The following is a 26,047-nucleotide window of genomic DNA, read 5'->3' as shown; positions in this document are numbered from 1 at the left end:
ACGACTGTGTGATCTCTGGCTGTTGTTACGACTGTGTGATATTTGGCTGCTTTTACGACTGTGTGATGTCTGGCTGCTTTTACGACTGTGTGATATTTGGCTGCTGTTACAATTTTGTGACGTCTGGCTGCTGTTACGATTGTGTGATGTAGGCTGCTATTACGACTGTGTGGCATCTGGCTGCTGCTACGACTGTGTGATGTCTGGCTGCTGTTACGATTGTTTTCCATTTTGGACTTTGTTTGAAAAATGTGTATTCTGTGTCAACATATTAACACCATTTGTCTTTTTTTAAACCATTACTCGTATATCCGTTTATCGTCAACCAGTAGAAGGAGAACATTGATTTTAACATTCAGTGTTAACCAACGGAGACCTTTGAATCGTTTTTAAACTTTTTATTGTAAAAATTATCAAGAAAAACTCTAAATGGAATTCAATATTATTTCAGTTGGTCAGTACGTTACATTATTTACACAGTAAATCGTCCTATGCTCTACATGGATCAATGGCTTTCTCAATTGCGCCATGAACCGTATGATTATACATACTGTCGAGTAGTATGTACATTGCCTGTCCTATTATTGAAAGTAAGAAGTTTAACTGATAAAGAATTTCCTGTCGCATTGCGGCAAACTTTGAACGAATCGGTGATCGGGTAGATAACATTGCAGTGTTAGTGGTTTGGTCAGTTAGAAACGAGACGCCGAGGACTCACGAGGGAATCTCAATACCGAAAATGGTAAGTGAGTTTTATCTGAACCTTGTAATTTAAGAAAGTATGCTAATTCAAATTTTCATGTACAGCGGTTTAGTAGATACACGCATAAATGATTTGTTTAAGAACTTTCTTACAAAAATCATTAAACATTAAACCCAAATTAAATAAACGATAGTAGGTTACTATATCAAGCACAATGCATACTTTTTTTAATACTTCTATTTTTATGTTTATTATTTATTCACACGACTTGATAAATGTTCTTCATAAAACAAAGTGGGAAATCTCCGGTTTAAGGTATCCAACACAATAGTTTATACTCGTCTTTGTTTGAAACTCCATGTTGAAATCATTTTCATGATAATGTATGCTATTCCAGGATTAGTTATAAAAGATCGCAATTGTACTTTCATGTAACACAATTTGAGCCTTACCTGAAGACCTGACATAACTGTTTTAAGTTCAAATTAATTTCGGAAATGATAGAACTATTGTTTTATGTCACTTATGTGTTTATTATATTGTTGTTCATATTATAGTTAGATATTCATGATCGACTTTGTGTCAACAGGTATTCAAATATTGCATATAGGGGAAAGCACATAGCTAGTATATGGATCGAATACCTGTAAATCCTATCTGTGTGAGCCTAAGGTTCTGTCATTGAAGGTCTATCATATACAATAATTGGGAAGCTACCGGGCCACATACCCTCAAAAAAGCTTTTTAAACGGGATCAGGCTAAGCTTTTTTTTAATTTTCAAATTTTAAAGAGTTTTGAGATTTTTAAATGAATGTTATTTAAGGATAATCATGATTGACTATTTATTGTTACGTAAAATCAAGCAAAAGCCAGTTATTTGGCAGAATGACATTAGTAACTTAAACCGCTTATGCTTATGATTTTTCAATAATGGATTTAAGGGCCTTCCACAGTGCAAACGTCGAGTGTACCGGGATTGAACTCACGTGGTAGATTGAACATAAACTACGTTTACTAATAGACAAGTTCTTAACCATTTGAAATATGCCAGACGATATTGTTTCCATTTGAAATATGCCAGACGACAGTGTTTCCATTTGAAATATGCCAGACGACAGTGTTTCCATTTGAAATATGCCAGACGACAGTGTTTCCACGTATAAAAGTTATACTGATGACCGTTTTTTATTGACCAACCTTTTGTTTTTATTGACCTCGTGTTTTTAAAAAAAAACAGGCACTATAACACCCGAATATAATTTTAGAAAAAAAATAGCTTGGAAATTATGCAAACAGAGGTAACCAGGATCAGGTGAATGTTGTCAAGTAATGAATAATCTGACTGAACGTCACAAATGGCAACACATTTGTATAATACTTGTTCAATTCACTCAAATATGTAGCAAAATATTGAAAGAAGAAGACTAGGATGGTAAATTCGACCCAACACGTTTTATTGACACGCTCCCCACCAGGATTTAAAATGTACATTTCTGTTTTAGGCTGATCAACTGACAGAAGAGCAGATTGCTGGTAGGGTTATCTTCTTTCTAAACGTTTTTATCGTAAACTCTAACCCTTACAGACTTGAGATAAACACAAAAGGGCATTAACGTTGTTTCAAGCTAGCTGTTATCTATATTAAATTTATGTTTTCGCTTAAAATGAAGAAATGACGCATCCCCTAAACATTATCGACATTTGTACAAGTTCTTAAAGCTTTCTTTTTATCAGTCATTTGTTTAGAAAAATCCTATATAAATCCCAGAACAAAATACGTTATAGTCATGTTTGTTGTTATTTAAAGATATTAACTGTTATATCTGTCCTCCAGAATTCAAGGAGGCCTTCAGCCTTTTTGACAAGGACGGAGATGGAACCATCACCACTAAGGAGCTGGGAACCGTCATGAGGTCCCTTGGACAGAACCCGACCGAGGCCGAGCTACAGGACATGATCAACGAAGTAGACGCCGACGGTAAGTACTGTGGTGTTGTAGAGTACCATATGTTATATTGATTAGTGTGTCACGTGATAATATAGTGCGTGTTGCAAGTCACGCCTCTTATAAGATCATGTTGTGCCTGTAATTTTCAGTAGCTTTATAACTAGGCGCCCCTTTAATGACGTCATGTAATTCACTGCATGACGTAAAATGAATCTGATGACATCACATGGTCCTTCCAATGACATCACATCACCAGGTCGTAATGCACCAGTCAATTGTAACCACGGCCCCCAAGGTCCGGGTGTATACTGGGGATAGCCGGGGAAATGGGCCGTGTTTTTACCTTCCCGGTGGCCCCGCAGTGCCGGGTGAATGCGTTGGTTTTGTATTCGCGCCAAATATATCGGGGAATGTGCCTAACTTAGGGTCCCTGGGGTGCGGGGGCATTTGCGGGGATTTTACCATCAGTTCGTCCCCACAGGGCGGAGGTTTTACCCGGGCTTGGCTGAACTGAAAGTCAAAGTCCCCGCTATTCTCCGGACCTGGAGAGGCCGTGGTCACAATTGACTGGTGCATAATAATCAGATTATGTGATTCTATCGATGAAGTGTGGTCTTTTGTAAACCACCCAATTTATACCGTCGAGATACACTACCATTTTTAATATGTGTTAAGTACTATATACAGTCGAAGCTCGGTGAAACTCTGTTATCTTGATCTTCTTGTTATGTCGAACTTTTTCAGTTGTGTTGGCCAAGTTATACACTGCTTTGTATTTCGGTTATATTGAAATAATCGTAATTTCGAAGTATTACCCGAGTTCCAAACGACTTCGACATAGCGAGATTTGACTGAAGTATATAACTACATGATTCATTGGCGTTACAGGCAACGGAACGATCGACTTCCCCGAGTTCCTGACGATGATGGCGCGGAAGATGAAGGACACGGACAGTGAGGAGGAGATCAAGGAAGCCTTCCGGGTATTTGACAAGGACGGCAATGGTTTCATCAGGTGAGTGCCGGGGCTGGCGCACTTCTGTATGTATAGGTGTTTCGATGCTAGCATTTTGAGTACGAGCCTAACATATAAGTCTGATTTTAATAATATATCATGTTTACCTTCTTGATTAACATTTTACCCATGATAATCCCAGCCCCGCCCAATGCCGCTATTATACAGTGAACATGGAAATTAAACACATCTTTTGAGCTAGGGTATAAAAATAGCTACAATGAGCAAAAAGCGTAAGTCTGATTTAAATGAAAACGGTCCTGTTTGCAGTGTTTGTTGTCTTCCACCCAGTTTCTTTCGGAAGTAGTGCATAGATTATTACACATTGAATGCCATTTTATTAGGAAATATTTTCACCAATAAGATCTTTTGTTTCGATCATGGATCATAGTCGCCATGTCATATTTAGAAAAAAGCATTATTTCATAATCTGTTTGATCTGTAACATTGGAATTGGGCATTACATCAGTCATTCAGACGTTCAAAACTTAATTTGCCCAAACTTGCCACGCAGGAATATGGAGTACTGTCTGATCTGTTGTTTTTCTTGTTACATATCTTTTTTTTTCTGAATGTGCACTTAATTAGTTATAATGCCTAGCAGATAACGACTTTTAAGTATTTGCTGTAACAACTATATCAATTCTTGTTTTCCAGTGCGGCTGAGCTCCGTCATGTGATGACAAATCTCGGGGAAAAATTGACGGACGAGGAGGTTGACGAGATGATCCGCGAGGCGGACATTGACGGGGACGGTCAGGTTAATTATGAAGGTAAGTTTCCGGGATTGAGGAGTGCGTGGGGGGGGGGGGGCGAAATTTGACGGGGACGGGCTTGTCAACTATGAAGGTAGGTGTCTAGAATGGGGTGAATATTTAAGAGAACCGTCTATTCAACTATGAGGGTAAATGCCCAGTAGTGGGGCGAATATTGATGGGGACGGGCAGGTCATGTGTGAGGGAAGATGCCGGTGGTGGGGTAAATATTATCGGGAATGGACAAGTCATCTACAAGGGTAGATGCCCCGGATGGTTGTGAATATTGACGGGGATGAGCAGGTTATCTTTGAGGTTAGATGCTGGATAGTGGAGTGGACATTGACCGGGACGGGCAGGTCAACTCTGAGAGTAAGTGACCGAAACGAGGATGAACATTGACGGGGGCGGGCAGGTCATCCATGAGGGTAGGTGTCTGGGATGAGGGTGAACATTGACGGGGACGGGCAGGCCATCCATGAGGAATGGTGTCTGGGATGAGTGTGAACATTAACGGGGACGGGCAGGTCATCCATGAGGGTAGGTGTCTGGGATGAGGGTGAACATTGACGGGGACGGGCAGGTCATCCATGAGGGTAGGTGTCTGGGATGAGGGTGAACATTGACGGGGACGGGCAGGTCATCCATGAGGGTAGGTGTCTGGGATGAGGGTGAACATTGACGGGGACGGGCAGGTCATCCATGAGGAAAGATTTCTGGGATTGGAGTGGACATTGACGGGGACGGGCAGGCTAACTTTGAGGGTATGTGTACTTGACTGGGATGAATATTGAAGGGGACGGGCAAATCAACTATGAGGGAAGGTGTCCGTGACTGGGATGAATATTGACGGGAACGGGCAGGTCAACTTTGAGGGTATGTGTACGTGACTGGGATGAATATTGAAGGGGCCGGGCAAGTCAACTATGACGGAAGGTGGCCAGGATGATGGTGAACATTGACGGGGACGGGCAGGTTTTTGTGGGGGTAGGTGTCGATAATGCAAAATCTCTTATTTAAGCGTTCCTCATTTTCTTATTAACATGAAAATGTGAACACATGTTCACAATGTCATAACGCATATTTAATGTGAAGAAATTCAATGTTTTGAACTGTTTATGTTCATAGACCGTTGCAAGGTGTAATAGTACTCGCTGGTGGTATAATCCTTTTATAGAGAATGAGTTAATTCCCTTGACATTCTCTTTTATCGATGTTTTCTTCAGAATTTGTAAAGATGATGACCAGCAAGTGAGTCAACGTGACGGACAGGAGCTGCACATTGCCATTTATCCACATGGCATTGTATATTCACTTGGACGACATGAAGCATAATATTGTAAACAAGTGATTCATATTCATGTGTTTTAACTTATCATTCATACTTGTTTCAACTACTGCACCATTAAATGCTACGTTGTTTTGTTATTTGTAAAAACAGTTTAAGAAATATAATATTTTTTCTAGCTCGAGTTGTCCGTCTTCTCTTTAAAGTATGAGTTAGCCATTGTTTCTACTTTTTGGGGTTTATGTAATAATCATTACATTAACATATACGGACGGTATTGGAAACGCATCGCTAAAAAACGATGATGTATCATTGTTTCCATGGAAAGCCATTTTCTGCATGAACAAGAACTTTTAGGGCAGGTTCAAGTTTCAGGGCAAGTTGGGATTTTCACTAATTACTTCAATATCCATCATTCAATTTACTTAATACTTCACACAGCTGTTCAGGGTCATTACATAATGAGGTTAGAGAACTTCATATTATCCTTTATACAAATTCTGGCCCCTGATTGACTATGGAACTTAGGGTAAAGTTTTAGGGTAGGTTGGGATATTTATTAACTATACCCGTCATTCAATAGACTTAATAATTCACACGGTTGTTCGGGACCATCACACAATGAGGTTACATAACTCCATATTATCCTTAATACAAGTGATGGCCCCTGATTGACTCAGAAACTCAGAAACTTCGGTTAAAGTTTTAGGGCAGGTTAAAGATTTAGGGCAAGTTGGGATTTTAATAAAAAATACTCCTTCATTCAGTGCACTTAATACACAATTAATGACGACCATCTTAAAATAAGCTCACCTTTTTAACCCTTTATACAAATTATGGCCCTTGATTGATTTTTTTTTTGATTTTCTTTTAAATTTGTCTTTTAATTTCTTTTGACAGGCACTTTTTTATATTCTTAACCACATTTTTATGAAGGGGAACCCAGTTAGTTGAATGAATTGCGTTATTGTTCGAGCGGGCTGTTGCTAGGGCAACTTCAAAGTCACCTTATGTATCGAATAATTTTAACTATGTTTGACATAAAGAGACCTAACTTAATACATACGAAGAGTTTATGGAGACCTTTTATGGGAATGCATTTGAGGCCCCTAGGTCAAGGTCAAAGCTACTATAAGTAGAAAAAGGGTTGGTATTTAATTACTTATGGTCTACATATTGTGACCAAACTTTGTATATAGGAAGAGTTTATAGAGACCTTACCTGAGGATGTATTTTGGGCCCCGAGAGTTATGGTCTAGGTCAAGGTCACTGTTGCTAAAATAGACATATGGTTAGAACTGAAGAACTCGAGTAAGGGTTGACAAAGTGTGACCAAACTTTGTATATAGGACAAGTTTATGCAGAGCTTTCATTGGATTGCCTTTTGGCCCCCTAGGCTCAAGGTCACTGTAACTAAACATAGATTACTGTTTGGTTCTGAAACACACTAGTTATGCCCCCCTTCGAAGAAGAGGGGTATATTGCTTTGCACAGGCATGTCGGTATGTCGGTCGGTCGGTCGGTCGGTCGGTCGGTCCGTCGGTAGACCAAAGCTTGTCCAAGTGATAACTCAACAATTCCTGGACGTATGGTCATCAAACTTCACATGAAGGTTGGGCCTGACCAGTAGATGACCCCTATTGATTTTGAGGGTCATCGGGTCAAAGGTCAAGGTCACAGTGACCTTTAATGGTAAAATAATTTTAAAGCTTGTCCGTGTGATAACTCAACAATGCCTGCACCCATGGCCCTCAAACTTGACATGGAGGTTGGGCCTGACCAGTAGATGACCCCTATTGTTTTGGGGGGTAATCAGGCCAAAGGTCAAGGTCACAGTGACCTTGAATGGTAAAAGGTTGTCCGAGTGATAACTTGACAATGCCTGCACCCATGGCCCTCAAACTTGACTTGGAGGTTGGGTCTGACCAGTAGCTGACCCCTATTGTTTTTGGGGCTCATCAGGTCAAAGGTCAAGTTCACAGTGACCTTGAATGGTAAAAGGTTGACCGAGTGATAACTCAACAATGCCGGCACCCATGGCCCTCATAATTGAACTGGAGGTTGGGCCTGACCAGTAGATGACCCCTATTGTTTATTGGTGTCATCGGGCCAAAGGTCAAGGTCACAGTGACTTTGAATGGTAAAAGGTTGTCCGAGTGATAATTCGACAATGCCTGCACCCATGGCCCTCATAATTGAATTGGAGGTTGGGCCTGACCAGTAGAAGACCCCTATTGTTTTTGGGGGTCATTGGGCCAAAGGTCAAGGTCACAGTCACCTTGAATGGTTAAAGGTTTTCCGTGTGATAACTTGACAATGCCTGCACCCATGGCCCTCAAACTTGACTTGGAATTGGGCCTGACCAGTACATGACCCCTTTTGTTTTTGGGGGTCATCTGGCCAAAGGTCAAGGTCACAGTCACCTTGAATGATAAAAGGTTGTCCGAGTGATAACTCGACAATGCCTGCACCCATGGCCCTCAAACTTGACTTGGAGAATTGGCCTGACCAGGAGATGACCCCTATGGTTTTTGAGGGTCATCTGGCCAAAGGTCAAGGTCACAGTGACCTGGAATTGTAAAAGGTTGTCCGAGTGATAACTCGACAATGCCTGCACCCATGGCCCTCAAACTTGACTTGGAGATTGGGCCTGGCCAGAAGATGGTCCCTATTGATTTTAGGGGTCATTGGGCTAAAGGTCAAGGTCACAGTGACATGGAATGGTAAAAGGTTATCCGACTGATAACTCGACAATGCCTGCACCCATGGCCCTCAAACTTGACTTGGAGGTTGGGCCTGGCCAGAAGATGGTCCATATTGATTTTAGGGGTCATTGGGCCAAAGGTCAAGGACACAGTGACCTTGAATGATAAAAGGTTGTCCGAGTGATAACTCAACAATGCCTGCACTCATGGCCCTCAAACTTGACATGGAGGTTGGGCCTGACCAGTAGATGACCCCTATTGATTTAAGGGGTCAAAGGTCAAGGTCACAGTGACCTTGAAAGCGAACTCGACAATTCCTGGACCTATGGTCATCAAACTTGACATGAAGGTTGGGCCTGCCCAGTAGATGACCCCTATTGATTTTGAGGGTCATCGGGTCAAAGGTCAAGGTCACAGTGACCTTTAATGGTAAAATAATTTTAAAGCTTGTCCGTGTGATAACTCAACAATGCCTGAACCTATGATCATTAAACTTGACATGGATGTTAAGCCTGACCAGTAGATCACCCTTATTGATTTAAGGATTCATAGAGCCAAAGGTCAAGGTCACAGTAATCTTGAATGGTAAAAGGTTGTCCGAGTGATAACTCAACAATGCTAGAACCCATGGCCTTCAAACTTGACTTGGAGTTGCATCTGACTTGTAGATGACCCCTTATGATTTAAGGGGTCATTGGATCAAAGGTCAAGGTCACAGTGACCTTGAACAAAAAAAACTTGTCTGTGTGATAACTTGACAATGCCTGCACCCATGGCCCTCGAACTTGACATTTAGGTTTTTGGTGACCAGCTGATGACTCTGGGTTTTGAGTTCATAGAGTCAAAGGTCATGGTCATAACACACTCTATCCTCACACTTTAATGGTTATAATCTTAAAACTGCCTTAACGGCAACAAATCAGCTGTCATTTCGGTCCATGCATATTTCATTCAATTGTCCATATAATCCTGACAACATGGCGCTCAGGGGGGCATAATGTTTGACAAACATCTCTTGTTATGGTTGACATACTGTGACACAACTTGATATAAAGCAAGAGTTTATAGAGGACTTCCATGGGATTGTGTTTGGGGCCCTTAGGATCAATCATTAAAAACCCGGTTTTGTCACATCGCGATTCTTTTTCACGTTTTAGTTTGATTTTTTATTGCTTTTGATAGACACATATTACATCGTTAGTTTATTCACTTCTAAGTCAAAGCGGCGTTGTCGAGCGCGCTGTCTTACGACAGCTCTTGTTTTATATCCTTGTCACAGTCTCTGAACTGGCATGGACAGATTGTTCTATACGATACGAAAAACCAGAGTATGGGCGAACCCCAACATTGGGCAGAAATACCCGAGTACGAGCGAACACCAACATTGGGCAGTAATACCCGAGTACGAGCGTTCACCAACATGGGGCAGAAATACCCGAGTACGAGCGTACACCAACATTGGGCAAAAATACCCGAGTACGAGCGAACACCAACATGGGGCAGAAATACCCGAGTACGAGCGAACACCAACATGAGTCAGAAATACCAAAGTAAAAGCATACGCCAACATGGGGCAGTAATACCTGAGTACGATCGAACACCAACATTGGGCAGAAATATCCAAGTACGAGCGTACACAAACATGGGGCAGAAATACCCGAGTACGAGCGTGCACTAACGCTGGGCAGAAATACACGATTACGAGCGAACACCAACATTAGGCAGAAATACTCGTGTACGAACGTACACAAACATGGGCCAGAAATACCGGAGTACGAGCGTGAACCAACATGGGGCAGTATAACCCGAGTACGAACGTACACAAACATAGGGCAGAAATACACGAGTACGAGCGTTACGCCAACATGGGGCGGTATTACCCGAGTACGAACGTACACAAACATGGGGCAGAAATACCCGAGTACGAACGTACACAAACATGGGGCAGAAATACCCGAGTAGGAGCGTACACAAACATGGGGCAGAAATACCCGAGTACGAGCGTGCACCAATATGGGGCGGAAAACCCGAGTACGAGCGTACACCAACATGGGGCAGTAATACCCTAGTACGAGCGAACACTAGCATTGGGCAGAAATATCCAAGTACGAGCGTACAACAACATGGGGGAGAAATACCCGAATACGAGCGTGCACCAATATGGGGCGGAAAAATCCGATTTCGAGCGTACACCAACATGGGGAAGTAATACCCTAGTACGAGCGAACACTAACATTGGGCAGAAATATCCAAGTACGAGCGTACAACAACATGGGGGAGAAATACCCGAATACGAGCGTGCACCAATATGGGGCGGAAAAATCCGATTTCGAGCGTACACCAACATGGGGCAGTAATACCCGAGTACGAGCGAACACCAACATTGGGCAGAAATACCCGAGTACGAGCGTACACCAACATGGGAGAGAAATACCCGAGTACGAGCGCACACCAACATTGGGCAGAAAATTTCGAATACGAGCGTACACCAGCACTGGGCAGAAATACCCGAGTACGAGCGTACACCAACCTGGGGGGGGGGGGGGGGCAGAAAATTTCGAATACGTGCGTCCACAAACATTCGGACAGAACACCCCGTGTATGAGCGTACACAAACATGGGACAGAAATACCCGAGTACGAACGTACATTGACATGAGGCTGAAATACCCATGAAGGGGTACACCAACATGGGAGAGAAATACCCGAGTACGAGCGTACACCAACATTGGGCAGAAATACCCGAGTACGAGCGTACATCAACATTGGGCAGAAATACCCGAGTACGAGCGTACACCAACATGGGGCAGTAATACCCGAGTACGAGCGTATTCCAACAAGGAGAACACCACGCATTTTGTTACCAAGGCAAATTTCGAAAACTGTACTGGGTTCTTTTTCGCCACTGAAATGTACATTCAAACAATTTTGTGAGTTATTCAGATATAAGTTATACAACGAAATTTATATCCGTGCCTTTATGTCACTCTATAAAGGTAAATTCAGAAACCCCCCACATCTTTTTACCAGAAACTGAAGAGGTACATATTTTGCATATTCACACAAAGAAGGATGTGTGCACCTTGTTATGGCGTGCCAAAGAGTTTGTGGTTCTGGTATTATTAACAAGGAGAGAAAGCTTGATCGATCGACCATGTCACGACCGGAAGGTTACCCTGGTTAAGCTGACGACACACTACAAATCTCTTTTTACCTGATAGCCGTTTTTCGGAAAACAAACGGAGCTCGTAGTTGGTTACGCTCGGTCGTTTATTGTGTGATCACTGGCTGCTGCTATGTTTGTTTTCTGTTTGCACTTCGTTCGAAAACGGGGAAAGTGCCAATACCACTTGTCTTAATGAGTGTTTTAACTAGTTCTCAATCCGATCGAAGGGAAACAGTAAACAGACAACGTTGTTGTCAAATTTCAGTGTTTAAAGCGAGTTAAAGTGAGAACTGTCATAAAAAACATCTTGGGGGAGTGCAATATAAAATTATTTTACTTTGGTTAGCCAGTATATTTCACAATTTTTACGGTGAATCGTTTGCTCTATTTAAATCAATGGCATTTTCGGTATGCGCCATTTACCGTATCATACTTTCTTTCGTATACCCCATACAGTATTTTAACTGCCCTATTTATGAAAGTAAGAAATTTGAATAATAAAAATAACTTACTGTCGCATTGCGGTAAAATTGAACGAATCGTTCATCGGGTAGTTTGCAGTGTTCATTCGAGCATTTAGATACGGGACGCCGTTGGATTTCAATATTGAAAATGGTGAGTGTCTGATTCTTTAAATTAAAGAGTATGCAAATTGAGTTGTAAATCAATTTAGTACATTAATGACAGGATGCAAATGAATGATACCTGGTTACCTTTTCAAGATATCCGTATACATGTACAAGTAATGAATTTGATTTGTTTATATGTTCTTTTTTATTCGCACGACTTGATAACAATGTCTTTTATAAAGAGTGGGAATTATCAGGTTTAACTATTTCGTAAGTGTTTATTTGTATGCCCCGAAGGTGAGCATATTAAAATAGCACTGTCTGTCAATCCGTCCGTCCATCTGTCCGTACGTCGTTGCGTCCGGCTCAACTTCTCGAATCCTGGCTGAAAACTTCTCTTGTATTGAAAGATTTTAAAATAACTTGCCGCACGTGTTTGGCATATCAAGACGATTTGTCGCGTACAAGACATGTGTTCCTACTTTTAAGGTCAAGATCACCCTTAATGTTTGAATACCGTGAAATGCTGAATATTAGGACATAGAGTATAGGTGGTCGTGTCCGGGCTGTTACTTTCCCATGTATGGACATATTTTATAATAATTTGCCACATGTGTTTGACATTGCAAGATGTCGTGTCCCGAGACTCATGTTCCTACATCAAAGGTCAAGGTCATACATAGTGTTTGAATGCTATGGAATGCTGCATATAATAACATAGAGTATAGGTGGTCGTGTTCTCTGGTATAAACATAATAAAAAACAACTTGCCACATTTGTTCAACAGATAAAGACGATGTGCCGCATACAAGACCTTTGTTTCTACCATTAAGGGCAAGGTTACACATATTTGAATACCATTGAGTACTGCACATAAGGACATCGAGTATAGGTGGTTGTGTCTTGGCTGTAACTTTCTCATGCATAGACATATGTTAAAATAACCTGCCATATATGTTTGACATACTAGGACGACGTGTCGCGTGCAAGACACGTGTTCCTACCTCTAAGTACAACGTCACACTTTGTGTTTGAATTCAATGGAATGCTGCATATAAGGACATATAGTATAAGTGGTGGTGTCCGGGCTGTAACTTTCTCTTGTATGGACAGATTTTAAAATAACTTGCGACGTGTGTTCGGCATATAAAGACAATGTGTCGCGTACAAGACCTGTGTCCCTACCTTTAAGGTCAAAGTCAAACTTAGTGTTTTAATACAATAAAATACTACATATAAGACATAGAGTAGAGGTGGTCGTGTCCGGGCTGTAAGTTTCTCATGTGAGGGCATATTTTAAAATTACTTGCCACATGTTTTCGACATACCAAGACAACGTGACGCGTGCAAGACCCGTGTCCCTACCTTTAACTTAGGTCACACTTAGTGTCTATTCACAATGGATTGCTGTACATTACGACATACAGTATAGGTGGTTTTATGCGGGCTGTTACTTTCTCTGGTATTGACATATTTTAAAATGACACTGTGTTTCTTTACTATGGAAGACTGCAAACAAGAACACATGTTACTTGAAACTGTCTTGTTAGATATAATAAACTATAAACATATCAAAGAAAGTCAAGCATTAATTGTTATAACTGGTGATTTAAATCAAAATGGGATTTGCCGTCTAATTCCTCGAATTGAAACACGCTCACAGTGTTTCGCCAGTATTCTCACCCACCACTAATGAATTAGGTTCTTGACTTGACCATATTTATCTCTCTGGTTAAATTGGTATCAGATCAACAACAATGCTGAAATATCGCAGTGACCATGCATGTGTTTCATGTACTGTTCCAAAACATCAATAAGTGGTAATTAATGTATTTTGTATATTGCACTTGTTTAAAAAAGATCTGTATTAACACGGCCCGAAAGATACTGAATTTACATTTCTGTTTAAGGCTGAACAACTAACAGAAGAACAAATTGCTGGTACGGTTATCTACATTTTGATTTTTTTTATCGAACAAAGCTAAGGTAGCTTAATTCAAGTTGTTTCAAGTTAGCTGCAATTGTTCTGATTTTTTTATGCTAATATTCGCATAATCTAAACACAAGACGCATTCCCGACACATTATCGGCATTTGTGCAAGTTCGAAGTTATGATTATGCTTGTAGTTATTCTAAGATTTTAACTGTGATAATTGTTCCCCCAGAGTTCAAGGAGGCGTTCAGCCTTTTTGACAAGGACGGAGATGGAACCATCACCACTAAGGAGCTGGGCACCGTCATGAGGTCCCTTGGACAGAACCCGACCGAGGCCGAGCTACAGGACATGATCAATGAAGTGGACGCTGACGGTAAGTAGTGTGGTGTTGTAGTATCATGTATTATTATAGTGTGTCTCGTGATATTATAGTGCACGATTGTAAGTCTCGTTGTTCAGTGTGTGACATATCCTTTATAATGACATATTGTTTGGTAGCGTTATAACAAGATTTTAATAAAAATGACGCCACTTGGACCTGATACCATCACGTGGTCCTCCGAATGACATCACGTCGCTAGATATTAATGATTTAACGTGATCATCTATATTATCAGATAATGTTCCTCTAACGACCTTACGTGGACTTCACATTATTTACCTTTTGTTAAAAACATTCAGAGCATCGAAATCAGCCCAAGAATAAACATTTGCTTAGTACTGCATTACTACTACATGATTCAATTGCGTTTTGAATGCTCCAGGTAACGGAACGATTGACTTCCCCGAGTTCCTGACGATGATGGCTAGGAAGATGAAGGACCAGGACAGTGAGGAGGAGATCAAAGAAGCCTTCCGAGTGTTTGACAAGGACGGAAATGGCTTTATAAGGTGGGTATCGGGGTGTCGCACTTCTGTGTAGATTTCTAAAGTTTCAATGCCCTAGTTATGAATATGAGCCACATACACAAGACTGATTATGTCGAAGATAATCCTGTTAACCTCGTGCATTGCTTCTTACGACTGAACACAAATATGTTATTGAGCTAGAAAATTAAGATAGGAGAATGCTGGTTGTCTTCTAACCCGTGTTACTCGTATATAATGCATAATGAATTGCACACTGCATATTTTGTAAGGAAATGTTTTGATCATTTAGATGTTTTATTTTGACTGTGAATTACTTTTACAATGTTGCCATGACCTATTCAGAACAGAAGCATTTCTCCAATCATGTTATTTTCTTGGTGCATTGTTGGTCCGTTTCCCAACGAAATATGTTGGCAATCGGGATAACCTTTCTGAATCTGAAATTATACAGTAGATGTGCCTTGTAGAAAACGACTTTACGTATGTGCTGTATCAACTATATAAATTCCTGTTTTTCCAGTGCAGCTGAGCTCCGTCATGTGATGACAAATCTCGGGGAAAAGCTGACGGACGAGGAGGTGGACGAGATGATCCGCGAGGCGGACACTGACGGGGACGGTCAGGTTAACTATGACGGTTAGTTTTCTAGTTTGGGGTGGAAGGTTGAATGCGAATATTGATGGGGACGCGCTAGACAAATATGAGGGTAAGTGTCCGGAATGGAGTGTGGGGTTGTCGAATACTTTCGGAAACGCACTGGTCAACAAAGAGGGAAGGTGTCCAGAGATGATCCGCGAGGCGGACACTGACGGGGACGGTCAGGTCAACTATGAGGGTAAGTTTCCGAGATGGAGTGCGTATATTGATGGGGACGCACTGGTCACATATGAGGGTAAGTGTCAAGGATGGGGGAGGAATGGTGAATATGAAACGGTACGCGCTGGTCAACTATGAGGAAAGATGCCCAGTTTTCGGGTTTAAAGTGATGAGGACGGGCAGATGAATAATGAGGGTAGGTGCACAGGATGGTTGTAAATATTGACAGGGACGGGTAGGTCAACTTTAGAGGAAGGTGCCAGGTGTACGGAACTGGCAGGTCAACTCTGTGGGTTTGTTTCCGCGATGGTGGTGAATAATATCGGTAGGTCAGCCATGATGTCTGGTGAAGGGGCAAATATTGACTCGGATGGCCAGGTAAAATTAATGGGTTGGTGTTTACAAATGGCGTTGATATTGACGGGTCGGGCACATCGTGTTCTGTTGTATAGAGAAATTGACGGGGACTGGCAGGTCAACTATGAGAGTTGTGATCGGTTGTGCGGTGGATATGGACATGCAGGTAAAAACTGAGAGAAGGTATCCGGGATGAAGATGAAAATTGACGGGGACGAACAGGTAAACTTTAAGGAATAGGTCTGGGATGAGGGTGATCAATGAGTGTAACTGGTTGGATTGGGGGTGAACATTGACGGGGACGGGCTGGTTAACTATGACGGAAAGTGTATGGGATGTGGGTAAATAACTAAATATGGACGGCAACGGGCAGGTCAACTCTGAGGGTAAATGTCAGAGATAATTGTGAACATTGACGGGGACGGGAAACTTAAATATGAGGGTAAATGTCTAGGATAAGGGTGAACATTAACGGGGATGGTTAGGTCAACTGAGAGGGTTGGTATCTTAGATGAGGGTGAACATTGACGGAGATGGGTAGGTCAACTGTGAGGGAAAGTATCTGAGATGAGGGTGAACATTAACGGGGAATGACAGTTCGACTATGTGGATATATGTCTTGGATGATGGTGAACATTAACGGGGACTGACAGTTCGACTATGAGGATATATGTCTTGTTTGATGGTGAACATTAACGGGGACTGACAGTTCGACTATGAGTGTAGTTGTCATGGATGATGGTGAACAATGACGGTAACGGGAAGGTCAACTATGAGGATAGGTGTCTTGGATGATGATGAACATTTACGGGGACGGGCAGGTCAACTATGTGGGTAGATGTCTGCGATGATGGTAAACGTTGACGACGACGGGCAGGTCCACTGTTAGATTATTGAAGGATGAGGGTGCAGATTGCCATGGACTGGCAGGTCAATTATGGCGATAGGTACCCTGTTGGTGGGGTGACTATTGACGTTACGGGTAGGTTTACTAAGAACGAACGTGTCTCGGTTAATGGTAAAAACTGACGGGGACGGGCAAGTCAACTGTGAGGGAAAGTGTCTGGTATGAAGTGGACATGGACGAGGGCGGGCAGGTCAACTGTAGGGGTAATAAGGGTGAACATTGACATGGAAGGGCAGGCAAATTATGGCTATATGTACCTTGTGGTTGGGTTGACTATTGACCGGGAGGGGGAAGGTCAACTATGAGGAAAGGTGTCTTGGATTGGGTTGAACATAGACGGGGACGGGCAGGTCATCTATAAGGGAAAGTGTCCTGGATGAGGGTGAACATTGATGGTGACAGTCTGGTCAACTGTGAGGGTAATTGTCGTGGATGAGGGTGAACATGGACAAGGACGGGCAGGTTAACTGTGAGTGAAGGTGTCAGGTATGAGGGTAAACATTGATGAGGTCGGGCAGGTCAACTCTGAGGGCTCATGTCCGGGATTAGGGTGAAGATTGACGGGGTCGGGAGGGTGAACAATGAGGGTTGGTGTCTGGGATGAGGGTGAACACTGACGGGGATAGGCAGGTATAATGTGAGGGTTAGAGTCCTGTTTTCCAGTGCGGCTGTGCTCCGTCATGTGATGACAAATCTCGGGGAAAAGTTAACGGACGAGGAGGTGGACGAGATGATCCACGAGGCGGACATGGACGGGGACGGTCAGGTCAACTATGACGGTGAGTGTCCGAAATGGGGGAGTGGGTGCGGGGGGCAGGGGCGGCTTGCGAATACTGACGGAGACGCACTGGAAAAATATGAGGGTAAGTATCCGGGAAGAGAGTGGGGATGAATATTGAAAGGTAATTATAAGGGAAGGTACCCAGTGGACTGGTTAAATGTGACGGCGACGGGCAGATTAACTAAAAGAGTAAGTGCACGGGATAGTAGTGAATATTGACAAGGATTGAAACGACAACTTTAGGGGAAGGTGCCCGGTGTTGGGAATGATATCAGCGATAAAAGGCAGGTAAACTTTGTGGGTTGGTATCCGGGATGGTGTTGAAAATTTGCACATCGGCAGGTCAGCTATCATGTTCGATATCCGGCGAAGGGGCAAATATTGACGTGTACGGCAAGGTAAAATTTATGGGTTGGTGTTCAAAAATGGCGTATATATTGACGGGTCGGGGAGATCGTGTTCTGTCGTATATGAATAATTGACGGGGACTGGCAGGTCACCTTTGAAGGGTGATGTCCGGTATTGGGTTAGATATGGAAGCGGACATGCAGGTGAAATCTGAGAGTATTTATCTGGTATAAAGATGAAAATTGACGGAGACGGGTAGGACAACTATGACAGTATGTGCCTTATCAGGTGGACGTGTATGTAAACTGTGAGGGATGGTGTCTGGGATGGGGGTGAATATAAACGGTGACGGACAGGTGAACTATGAGGGTAAGAGGGATGAGGATGACCATTGACTTAGACGGGCAGGTATACTGTGTGGTAAAGTGTCTAGGATGGGGGATGGAAATTGACGGGGAAGGGCAAGTCAACATGAGGGAATATGTCCGGTATGAGTATGAACATTTACAAGGACGGGGCAGCCTAACTGTGACGATAGGTACCCTGTGGTAGGGTTGACTTCTGACGGGGACGGGCAGGTAAACTGCAAGGGAAGGTGTCCGGGATGAGGATGAACAATGGAAGGGACGGGGTGGTTAACTGTGAGGGAAGGTGTCCGGGATGAGGGTGAACATTAACGGGGACGGGCAGGTTTAGTCTAAAGGAAGGTGTCCGGGGTGATGATTGACAGGGACGGGTAGGTAGACAGTGAGAGAATATGTCTGGGATGAGGATAAATATTGACGGGAACAGGCAGGTCAACCATGAGGTTAGGTGTCCATCATTCAAACACTGTTTTGTTAGCATTGCCTTGAAACACTGAATATTTTAACATGAAAATATGAACACATGTTCACAACGACATGAAGCATATTTTATGTGAAGTAAGTGAAATATTGTTTTGAATTATCTATGTAAGTAAACTGTTGCAAGAGTAATAGCATGTATCGCTGGTAGTATAATCATTCAATAGAGATTGAGTCAATTCCCTTAATATTCTGTATTTTTATTTTTTCTCTCTTAAGAATTCGTGAAGATGATGACCAGCAAGTGAGTTGGGTGACGGACACTAGCTGCATATGACAAACACGTGTCAGGAATTCGACAAACTGAACTTTATCTACGGAAGTCATGTGCCATAAATCCGGATGCCAATTTGTCATTACATATTCTCTTGGACAACATGAAGTATTATGTAATATCTTATATTCATGTGTATTAACTAATCATTCATACTTGTTTCAACAACTGCATCATTAAATGCTAAGTTGTTTTTGTTATTCTATACATAGTTTAAAAAATGAAATATTTTGTCTAGCTTGAATTTGTTTTTGTTGTAATAATCGTAATATTTTACTGACGTTCATTGTAAACACGCAGTTTAAAAAAATGAAAAATCATCGACTGAATGGTACGGTTGTTTCATGTTTTTCAATAAACCAGACCCATTTTTCGGAAAATTGATGACGCGCCAGAATATTGTCATTGGAATTTGGATTGTATATGATGTTATAGGCAATGGTGATACGACGCATTCGACGGAATTTGTACTACGTGATGCCCGTGGTTGCTGAGTTTTATGATTTGCTTTTGATGTTGTGGTGCGCGGAATAAATATTTTCACTAGTTATGTGTTGGATGTGTTCTACGAACTACGATGCTAGACCACGGTATGATAAAGGGCCAAATTGCGATATGTTTACATTGACCCTCAATATTTACAAAATAAAAAGTCAGAATAGTTGACTGTTTGAGATTGGTACATTTTCGTTTTGGAGATATTGTAAAACTATGCAATTTTAAACACGTTCAAAATGTGCATGAATGATGTTTGGTTTTTGTATTCGGCACATATTTGAAGAACCCTATCCTTGCCACCATCATTTTATACCCTTGTCATCGTCTCGGAATTGACATAGACACTTTATAACGATATCTCTTAAAGGTGTATGTGCCTAAGTCAAACCCCGTGCATTTTGTTTCCAAGGCAAATTTGCAAAAACTACACTGGGTTCTTTTCACCACTGACATGTACATTCATTGCAAACACAAAAACAGTATTATGTGTTATTCAGATATAAATAATATAATGAAATTTTTATCCGTGCTTTTATGTCACTCTATTATGGTAAATTTAGAAAAAAATGCATTATTTTTCATCGAAAACTGAAGAGATTTTGCACCTTTAACAAGAGAAGGCTGTATGTCAAACCGTTCAAACCAGATTGTTGTTCTGGGATTATTAAAAGGGCGATACATGGTGATTTCAGTTAATTGTTTGAACAAATACAATAAGTTTACAAAAGAAAATAGTCAAAAATAATCTCAATTTATATTCATTATAATTGAAAAGATAGCTGATCGTTGCGCTCTTACAAAATAAGTTCAGTATTCATGTAAATATAGTGACTGAACTTTACATGTATACAATGTGAAATAAGATTGTAATTGATCGATCAAGTTAACAGCATTCGGCAGTACAAGTTTCGGACTTCTTACTTGTAAAGTTGTCTCTTGGTCGATCGACCATAGTGAGTCATGGCCGAAGGGTCACTCCGGTAAAGCTGACAACACACTATCAAGAACATCTTTACCTGATAGCCGTCATTCGGAAAACAAACGTTATTGGTAACATTCGGTTGTTGGTAGTGTGATCTCTTGCTGATATTATAATTATCATCCGTTTGCCACTTCGTTCGAAAAAAGAGCGGGTATCATCACCATTTGTCTTCATAAGTGTTTTAACCAGTTCTCAATCCGGTCAAAGGGAAACAGTACACGGAAAACATCGTTGTCAAATGTCAGTGTTAAAACGGAGTCGTTTGAAGCAAGTTCATAGTCAACACTACCATGAAAACATCTTGTGGGAGTACAATATTACTTAGTTCTACATAGATCAATGGTACGTTTGGTACCGTCTTACGTTTACTGCCATTGAGTATGTTAACTGCCCTTTAAATGAAAGCGAGAAATTTAAATGGCAAAAGGAGTTCCCTTAACCTTACCGTCTCCGTTACGAATATACAAAAACAACACATCGGTAACAACCGGCTGCGAGCAACATTTGCTACAAACTTATAATAAGCATACGATTAAAGTTTATACTTTGTAGGATCTAAAAAACTTTGCCAACCTTTAACCGAAATGAAACTTTGAAAGTTCATGAATTAGCGTTGTCGAAGACCCATCGCTGAACGACTTACAAGCCGACTTTACCGCCAAAGGTGAGCTACACGAACGAAATACCTCGTCACCTCTCGAAGAACTAATAAACAAGGAAAAACAATATTCTTTACTTGCTAACCCAAACCAGGAAAATTATATTTTACTGTCGCATTGCGGCAAAATTTGATCGAATCGATGATTGGGTAGTTTGAAGTGTTCATTCATTCAGTTAGAAACTAGGGGCCGAGGACTCACCACGAGGGAATCTCAATATCGAAAATGGTGAGTAGGTTATTCATGGTTATTTTAATTAAAGAAAGAATGCTGATTAGAATTTACATGTAAAACAGTTTAGTATAAACATGCGAAAATTATTTGTTTAAGAACATTAACATTATTAAGCCTAGCTTATAAAATAATCCAAAATTTAATAAATGATGCAAGGATACTTTATGAAGGTATCCGTGTACAAGTAATGATTTTGATTTGTTTGTTTGTTATTTTTTATTCGCACAACTTGATAACTATGTCCTTTTTAAATTGGGCGGGAATTCTCAGGTTTAAGGTATTCAGCCGAAAAGTTTTTGCGGTCTTTGATTCATATTTGTGGTTATTAAGTACAAGTCGTAATAAACATCTGTTTTGTTTGTTTCTGCATTTCTTTGTTTGAAACAGCATGTTATATTGTCTTAATTAAAGCCCTGAAAGTACTCTCATGATGATTTATGCTTTTTCAGGATCATTTATGCTATTTCATGACAATGCCATGACCATTTATGCTATTCCATGACCATGCCAGGATGATTTATGCTATTCCAGGAATACTCATTTATGCTAGTCCAAGAATGATCATTTATGCTATTCCATGAGCATGTATTAAATTCCGTGATCATATAATATATATATATTTCAATATCAGATTGAAATAGAAAATTCATGTAACTCAAGTTTAGCATCAACACTCAAGAAATATCTTTTTAAGGTTTAATATTGGTTTCGGAAATAATAGGAAAAACTATTTCGGATGTGTTCATATTTTTCTCAAATTCTTGATCATCTTTGTGTAAACAGGTATTCCAATATTGCATTTTGGGTACCAAACTGTAAACAAACTATCTTTAAAACAGATACTGGGCCGTGGTAAATCAGCGGTTGACTAGTGTTTAAAGTTTTTGAAAATATTTTACCACACTAAATATTGTTCATGGTTTAATTGTTGAGCGATCAATGTTTATAGTTAATATTCGAACCCGCCCTCTCTACAATTTAAATTAAATCAATGGATGTTGTGCTCATAACTTTTGTGTGTCATGTTCATATTGTTTGGAGGCTGCAGGTATAATATATTCGCATAATTCACTGAAAAGCCTCCTTTTAGGCCAAAATTAAATTAAACATATTAATCCAAGTTCTGGTTTTGTTTTTGCTGTGTTCCAGCTTCAATGCTTTGAACTTTCTCATTGGAATGAGTTCTTCGGGAACTATTTTGGCTTAATGACTCTAAAAAACCTCTTTTCTTAAATTTTATTAATTTTATATTTATTTCTAACACTAGCCTGCGTCCAACTCACCCAATCATTTTTATATAGGGAATGTTATGTTAGTCGGTTGAACCGGCTAACATGATATTCCTTTTATTATAAACCTTCAAACTATTTCTAAATAAAAACAGCAAACCATGTTAACGTTTTAATTTCAACGAACCCACAATCACGTAAGCAACTAGACAAAAATACCGATTAAGTATACATGTGCAATACAAAATATAAATGACGTATGAATTAATTAATTCACGCGCCATTGTGTGACGTTAGTCGTTACTTATGACGAAAGTAAACGTCTACCATTTGTAAACGGTTGAACTGTTAAATGTGAGTTTTCTTCATGGAACTAATAACTTTAAGGGCACTTAATCACTGTCACTATCGATCACACGAATCCATCTACGTTTGTTTTATTGTGGCGATCTCTGGCAGTGGTTGATAGTGATGTGACAGTTGAGTAGCCGAGTATTTTGAAGTGTTTGTGGATATTACTTCGGACATCTGTTTTGCGATATTGGATTGCATTGGGGTAGAGATGTCATCCGATCGAGCCGGTACTGCCAACGTTTTATTGCTAAGCATTTATTAACTTAATTAAGAATTGCTGTCATATACATTACAACTGATCAACAATACCATTTCAACGATTTGTTTTTAATATAAGGATACCAGTTCAGTCTAAAAATAGGATCGGAATGGCGGAAATTACCGAGCATGTACGATCGAAAAAAGTAATCCCGGTCTTGTGTGTGATACGGAAACAGAAAGCCACACGCAGTGTGCAATACGGGATTTTTTATCCGATTTTTTGTATTTTCAGTTAAAAAATGCAGTATTTTTGACGGAATATTAAAAGGTATATAACAAAGTAAAATATTATAATATGACACTAGGATAATTTGAATATACGACCAAAACCGACCTCTTGTATTGACACGCCCCAAGGTATTACAGTAACAAATTGCTGGTACGGTTATCTACATTTTAAACTTTTTTCATCGAACAAAGGTTAAGTAGCTTTATTAATGTTGTTTCAAGCTAGATGCCACTGTTCTTAATCAACTTTTAGTTTTTAGGCTATTTTTCTTTTTCTCAAGAAAAGACGCACCCCGACACAATATCGGCATTTGTGCTAGTTCATAGTTTTGGTTATGCTTGTAGATACTCTAAGAATTTAACAGTGATATTTGTTCCCCCAGAGTTCAAGGAGGCGTTCAGCCTGTTTGACAAGTACGGAGATGGAACCGTCAACACCATGGAGCTGGGCACCGTCATGAGGTCCCTTGGACAGAAACCGACCGAGGCCGAGCTACAGGACATGATCAATGAGTTAGACGCTGACGGTAAGTAATTAATGCGGTGTTGTAGTGCCATGTATATGCATTGTGTGTCATGTTATATTACAGAGCGTGATTGTAAGGCACGTTGTTCAGTGTAATATTTCCCCTATAATGCCATGTGAACCTGATGCAATTACGTGTTCATCCGAATGACATCACGGTACTAGATATAAATGATATCAGGTGATTATCGATATCAGATCATGTGATTCTAACGATGTTACGAGGTCTCTTCGTTAATTACTTTTTTGTGAAAAATTACAGAGCAATCATTGAAAAACACCCAAATTTTAAACATTTGCTTAGTACTACTACATGATTCAATGCCGTTTTGAATGCTTCAGGTAACGGAACGATCGACTTCCCCGAGTTCCTGACGATTCCTGGCACGGAAAATGAAGGACACGGACAGTGAGGAGGAGATTAAGGTAGTCTTCCGGGTATTTGACAAGGACGGGAATGGTTTTATTAGGTGGGTGTCGAGGCTGGCACACTTCTGTACATATGTGTTGTTTCATTGCTAGAATTATGAATATGAGACACGCACACAGAAGCATATTTTTTCAATCTTGTTATGTTTTTGGTGCATTGCAGGTCCGTTTCTAAATAAAATACATTGGCAATCGGGATAACTGTTTGAATCTGAAATTATACAGTGAATGTGCTTAGCAGAAAAGGACTTTAAGTATTTGATGTAACAACTATATTAATTCCTGTTTTTCCAGTGTGGCTGAGACCCGTCATGTGATGACAAATCTCGGGGAAAAGTTGACGGACGAGGAGGTTAACGAGATGATCCGCAAGGTGAACATTGACGGGGACGGTCAGGTCAATTATGAAGGTAAATTGAAAGGGGACGAGTTTGTCACCTATAAAATGCCTGGTGTCTGGAATGCTAGAATGGAGCGAATATTTAAGGGGCCCGTCTAGTAAACTTTGCGAGAACTGGCAGGTTTACTATGACGGTAAGTCTCCGGGGGAGGAGGGGGGAATATTGACGGGGACGCACTGGGCAAATATAAGGGAAAGTGTACGGGAAAAGTTGACGGACAAGGAAGTGGACGAGACGATCCGCGAGTTGGACATTGACGAGGACGGTCAGGTCAGCTATGACGGTAAGTTTCTGAAATGGGGGTGCGAATATTGACGGGGACGCACTGGTCAAATATGAGGGTAAGTGTCCGGGATAGGACGGGGGGTGTGATAATTAAAGGGTACGCTCTGGTCAACTATGAGGAAAGATGCCCAGTTGTCGGGTTAAAAATGACGAGGACTGGCAGATCAACTATGAGGGTAGGTGCACGAGGTGGTTGTAAATATTGACAGGGACGGGTAGGTCAACTTTAGGGGAAGGTGCCAGGTGTTGGGAATAATATCGACGAGGATTGGCAGGTCAGCTTTGTGGGTTGGTTTCCGCTATGGTGGTGAATATTTGTAGTCGGTAGGTCAGCTATAATGTTAGATATCTGGTGAAGGGGCAAATATTGACGCGTACGGCCAGGTAAAATTGATAGGTTGGTGATCACAAATGTCGTTGATATTGAGTGGTCGGGCAAATCGTGGTCTGTTATATAGAGCTATTGACGGGGACTGGCAGGTCAAGTATGCGGGTTGTGACCGGAAGTGGGGTGGATATAGACGCGGACAGGCAGGTGAAATCTGAGAGCAGGTATTCGGGATGAGGATGAAAATTGACGGGGACGGGCGGTTCATCTATGAAGGTAGGTGCGCTGTGGTGTGATTTACTTTTGACGGAGATGGGCTGGTCAACTATGAGGGAAAGTGTCTGTGATGA

The 26,047-nt window shown here is 41.0% G+C and overlaps 1 pseudogene; it reads left to right on the top strand.

The window, feature by feature from the left end:
- Positions 1 to 592: 592 nt before the first annotated feature.
- LOC128208385 (EF-hand calcium-binding domain-containing protein 6-like) overlaps positions 593 to 26,047 on the top strand; it is a 71,803-nt pseudogene continuing 46,348 nt past the window's right edge.

This window comes from Mya arenaria, chromosome 11 (genome assembly GCF_026914265.1).
Source record: "Mya arenaria isolate MELC-2E11 chromosome 11, ASM2691426v1".
Classification (NCBI taxonomy): Eukaryota; Metazoa; Mollusca; class Bivalvia; order Myida; family Myidae; genus Mya; species Mya arenaria.
This window is presented reverse-complemented; position numbering and strand designations above follow the sequence as displayed.